Here is a 6,000-nt window from a genome sequence, read left to right as displayed (position 1 = left end):
CCAAGAACCTCAGAAGCTAAAAGCCTGGGGAATTTCTGCTTTGGCAAGCCTAGAGTGAAGCATTAGCCAAACACATTGCTATTGGCATCCGGTCTTGGAAATTTCAACCCAGCAAAAGCATAGCTTGCTTCAGTATAATTAAAACAGATGCTCCAAGTGGGGATTGCCAGGCTAAGTTAAGAAATTACACACAATATATTTTAACAATCAAAACGTCTCGAGTAATCGGGAGAGGTGGAAGTAGTATTTCTAGCTTTGAAACTAAATCGGGAAAATCAAAAACATTACACACAGAAGTAATTAGATGTCAGTTTTTCCCCCAGGCTCTAGAACAGTCAAAGTGGAGTAGTGCTATTAAATCTTGTGTTCTGTAGGTCTTAATTTTTGCAAGCCATGTGCCCTTTTTTTTGTACAAAGAATTGTAAACCATCAGCCAAGCTCTGCATAAATGCATACCATTTTCTCCAGAACACTGCTAGACATTTTGATGCTCAGATAGGTAAACTCACATCTACAAGGAAAGCAATAATAGCATCACCTACTACGTGGGCTTCAGGGGGGGAAAAGGCCATTAAGCAATTTAATGATAGGTTAAGGAGAGCTCATGTCTGAAATCATTAGGGTCTTCTCAGCTATTCTGGTCGAGTTCTACATGGCCTCTATAGGAAATAATTATCATTTTACAAGAAAAAGCAAGTTTCTGCCCAACTTGTTCATTTTTTTTTTACAGAGCTTGGTCTATTCATTACAGTATTTTCAAGTTACTCTCCTCACTTTTTTAATGACTTTAGAACCTATTCTGAACAGGACGACTGTCTCTTGGACAAAGCTCCATGTCTGACTTCCATCTGTGTTAAATGCTCCTGATGACTCTCTCCAGCTGTAAAGGCAACCTTCAAGGACTAGTATGAAACTCAAACAGATTGCCCATGTCAGAATGAAGGAACATGGTCTCATTAGAAAGGGAGAAGTTAGGCTCCCTAACATTTAAAAAGAAGAAAAAGCGAGCTACAAGCCACAGGCACTGATTATTTCTTTTATGGATGGCAGTGATCCATATGGTGACATTTCATCTACAAATTCTGTATTTGTTAGCAATATTGAGTAATAGCTTTCTAGTCACGTGTTCTGAATTAGCAAATACTGCTGTCCTCAGACTGAGACAGTGAACTTGTGGCAGGGAAGTTACGGGAACCACAGACTTGCAGAGTTCAGGCACTGCTAATTTGGAGGCCACATTTAGGTAATTCAGACCACAGCCGCTTTACAGTCCCACTCCGTAGGTCCATGCAAATAAGATACAGGTAAGGTATGTATGATGCAGAATACAATAAACCCCCTTTAAGCAACCAGTAACATGGCTCCTGCACTCTGGTATCACTGGTAGAAGAATAAGCTTTATACTGCTTCTCCTTAGAGAAATCTGAGGGGTGGACCACAGACCAGACCTAAATGTTAAGTCTGTCTACAGAATGAATAGATGAATTCACTAATTTCAGGTCTAGGACACTATGAATTGCTGTACTGAGTCACATCCAAGTTCTGGCTGCAGGCTGAGCTCTGCTCAGGCAGCCACAGAATCCAGAGGCACCAAAAGCTGACATGGGCAAGGCCATCCTCTGCTGAACACTTCCACTGATGCTTTTTGCAATAAAATTTCACTTTACTAAGCAGTCCGATTCCTGAGAGTTACTCAGACATGTGGGTTTCGCTTGTCTTCTTACCTTGACTTTGAATAAACAATAATCTTCCTGTATTTTTTTATGCACTTATAGGGAAGCATTGTTTCTTCTACTGCTAACATTGAATTAGAAATGAATGCAAATCCAGTAAGCAAGTACATCACGCGCATTGAGAAACAGCCTACTAGAGCTGATTTCATTTTTCAGCAAAAGCACAAAAGTCATTAATTTGGAATGGAAAAGGATGAGTCTGACGATCAGATTTATGGGATCAGTTCTCTGTTGATCCATTTTGAATAAAATTCTTACACATCTTATAGAAACATAGTGGGGAAAAAAAAAATAACACCACCATTTGTCTTCAATTGATTTCTTCCATCTTTTATACTACCTGGGTAATTTCTTGTATGCATAGAAAAACTGTACTTGATATCATGAAATACCACAACTCAGTCTGAAAATCTGGTAGTCAGGCTATTTCTAGTGATCTCATGGCTTGGCTATGATTCACGAATATAGAAATCCATTAAAATGCTTTCATTAATCCCTGATGCTTTTACTGTATTCAAAAGGCACGCAGCTTAAATACTGAATCGTACAATAGGCTTTAACCTTCTGCCATGCCTCCCTCCTGAGTCTCATTGGCTTAAGGAAGAAAACAACTGAAGAACTTGAACTATGTCAGTGAAAAATTTAGAGACAAGTTAGGGCAGAGACATGACTTCTGCAAGGCATGACTACTGTGACTATCACATCTGTGTGAATGATCAGTATTCAGAAGGGCGCGTTTCATCATCTTTTTATATCAAAGAGAAAACATACAGCTTTTCCTTGTTGAAAACGGGTTGTGCTACCTACATACAAATTAATGTAGACAGAAGCAATAAAATGAAGCATGGTGGAGGAAGGCAACGCGTTCATTTATTAAGAACTCGCAATGTGTCTATATTTCCCCCTCAAGTCATTGATTCTCATTGAATGTGAAATGCTGGGTGATTGCCTTAGCTGTTGTTACTATGAAGACAGTGGTACTGTGAAAATTCATTTCTATTCCTTCTGCTTTCATCAAGCAAACAGCTTTCAAAAACAATAAAAAGAAAGACAAAAGGAGACAAAAACTTACCAAATCTATATTCTTCTCTCCTCCCCGCTTAAAAGCAGCTATGCCTTTTCCGTATAGCTACTTCTGTAGCCACTGGGAGTAGATCTAGACATAGGTAAGTGGTAGCAAAACTGTGCCTTTTACAACTGAAGCATTTCTATGAATAGAAGAACACAGTTTTCTGCCTCCTGAATCTCTTCAGCAATCAAGTAACAGCAATCAGATGACTGCAGATGTATGTAAGTTCATAAAGCCAGTCCCAACCAGTAGCCAACTGCTGCCATTTTCAGGTTGACTGAAATTTCTTTTAGCTCTCTTCCCCCTCAAACTCACTCACTCTTACCTAATGTAATGCTTGGTGGGCTCACCCAGAGGTGTTTAAAACAGCTACAACCTGTTAGAGTGAGACAGTTATTGGTAAAGATGCATGTACAGGAGATGAGCTGAGCACGTGGGAACCTCTGTCGGGCCATGGAAGCCAGGTCAGGCTCTCACCTACAAGGACTGAACCACTCTGCTTACAAATCCTGTCCTTCGCACAGCTTTGCCTTCACTATCAGAATGCTGTCTTACAGCAGGACAAGCACGTATATGTTATTTGATGAAGTCCTTACAAAGAGGCATTACATGTAGCATTTGCCTCAGCACAAACAAATGAGATCAGCATCGTACCTCTGCTTCTCACAAACATGGCTTCCATCTCAACCTGCTGGTTGGACTGAACATTCCTTCTGCATCTCTACTGCCATCCTGAAGTGAGATGACTAGCTCGAGTTTACCAGAATGCTTTATGGTTTTATGGTCTTTATAATTGAGATGTCAGTGGCTTCACACAAAATTAAAAGATGCAATGATGAAAGAATTGCTGTCTGCATTATGAGAGGTTTTTTTGCAAGCTGATCTTCAAGCTGAAAGTAGCCCCCCCTCCACATTTTTCTCTTGACAGACACCCGAACTTATTCCATACTCTACCAAACCTTTAAGTGGCACAGTCACTACAGAGTCCTGCAGCATTCACTGACAAGTATTTTCCAGAACAAAGATGAATACTTCCATACATTTAAAAGCCAAGCAAGAAAATTAACTTTTCAGATCTTCTTTTTACTAAAAAATCAAAACTGTCTTTTTTTTTCCTTCTTTCCTAAGATAGATTATTAATTGACTGCTATGCTGGAAATACACTGGGGATATTCATTCTTCTCATTCCAATTTTAAAGGTTAAGCTCGTCAGTAATTAATTTGTACCCATAGCCAATGAATTGCTGCACAGATCATCCTTAAAAGCAAGTAGAATCTTGGTAATCATAATACCCGAAAGAAGGATGTATAAGCAAAACTGCCATGCAGAGATCTGAAATTTGTATTTGCAATCAAAACCCTGGAGATCTGCTGTATCAATTTACAGCTAACCCCAGGCTTGCTTGTAGGGGCCCAGGTCACTTTTTAATGCTTTCCAACAGCTGCACGACACACAACCCCCATCCCCAAGCTACCACACAAACCTGTGTATTACAGCCATCTGTGGGGATAAGCCAGATTCACGCTTATTAAGCTGTTGGTGCTTTCTTTATGTGCAAAAATACTTATTAATTAAAAGAAGGCCGGATACCATAAGGTAACCTCTACTAGAGGCATCACTGCTGTGAGAAGGACAGGCAGGTAAGAAAAACAGCAACCCTTCCCCTGTATTTCTTGCATCTATCTCCAGCCACCAAATCCAGCAGCAGTTGCTGACAGTGAATAACTCCTGATGATATATTTCAGAATCCCTTTCCAAAACCTGGCCCCATATGAAGCCCTGCTGTTTCATCCTGACCCACCAGCTCCAGCTGATGGAGGCCCTTACATCATACTCAATTTATCTCACTTCTAAAGCTCTAGTTCTACCTCTTAAGTCCCCCCACTGACCTAGCTAAGCTAAGAATTAGCTCTATTAAATAGCTTTACTGTGCCCTTTCTATCTGCTGCCTTTTCAATGGAAATAAATGAGAGGCATTAATTTTGGAGCAACCTACATAAAATGGACACCTTGGAAATAAGCTCTATTTCAGTGCTAATTTCTGCACTGTGCAGCCCTCATGCCTCACTGAGGTGGCATGTGGAGATGGATCCATTTCAAACTGAGTCCTGCAGAACTACCAGGCATCAGTCAAGCACCAGCACTGCAGGAGTTAAGAGCATGTACTGTACATCACTGGTGGGAATAGTTTGGGAAGCAGAAAGAGTGGGAATAGGATCCTTTACAATGATTGCAGTTTTTATTAACATATTTTTACAGGATATCCCAGTTAAGCCAGACAGCTTGTTTACAATAGGGCCCTGTCCAAGGACAGCTTAAAACTATTATACAGTACATACAGAAGGACAATACAGCCCCAGTACGAGCTACCAGCAGGCAGTAAATCATGTCAAAGCCTCATGTTACACCTGATTAACTACTTGGCTCTGGTGCTGCAGCTTGTTCCAGGAATGCCTGCTACAGTGATGCTAAGAGTTATCAGGGAATTCATGCCATCTGATGGCAAGCTTCATAAAATAGCTCCCCAGTGCATCACTGAAGAGGCATTGCTTGGTATGAAATGTAGGAGCACGCCCTTAGCACCTGCAGTGTCCTCTGGTGCCATGTATTCCCTAAAAAGTGACCCAAGTCGGCCTCAATTACAAGAAGAAAACACATCATTTAGGTCCCCACAGGATCACCTAAGCCTGGATTACATCTCTATCTCAATTATGCTTCATCAAACACATCCACAGTTCTGTTCCTCACAAGTCTCTGCAATTAAATGTACCCCATTGTTATTCTTGATCCTGCAGAATGGCTTTAAAATATACTCTCTAGTCCAATCAGCAACCTTACCTTTTTCACTGCTGGCAGAGAACACAGTGAAACCTTTACATCATCTGAACATAAAGGAAACCTTGTTTATGTGAGGTTCAGAATTGATCCAATCAACCAAAGAGGCCAAGTTCGAAAACACCATAAGGCCCGTAGGCTGCATGGTGTCAAACATACAAGGCATAATCCTTAAAGACTCCATATCTATCCACCTGTCTCTCAGAAAGCCCAACAGCATGAACTGAGATGTAATGTGCCTTGATCAAGAGTTAGAGTCCTACAAGTCAGCAGAAGTGCTTCTTAATTGCAAAACCCATTAGCTCTGGCTCTACGTGTGCAGCTTCTCCTAAAGCCCTGGAGGAACTGAGGCAGCATTTCCT

The sequence above is a fragment of the Coturnix japonica genome, chromosome 7 (assembly GCF_054131305.1).
Source record: "Coturnix japonica strain WE chromosome 7, WE-NBRP24, whole genome shotgun sequence".
Taxonomy (NCBI): domain Eukaryota; kingdom Metazoa; phylum Chordata; class Aves; order Galliformes; family Phasianidae; genus Coturnix; species Coturnix japonica.
Note: the sequence above shows the minus strand (reverse complement) of the source record.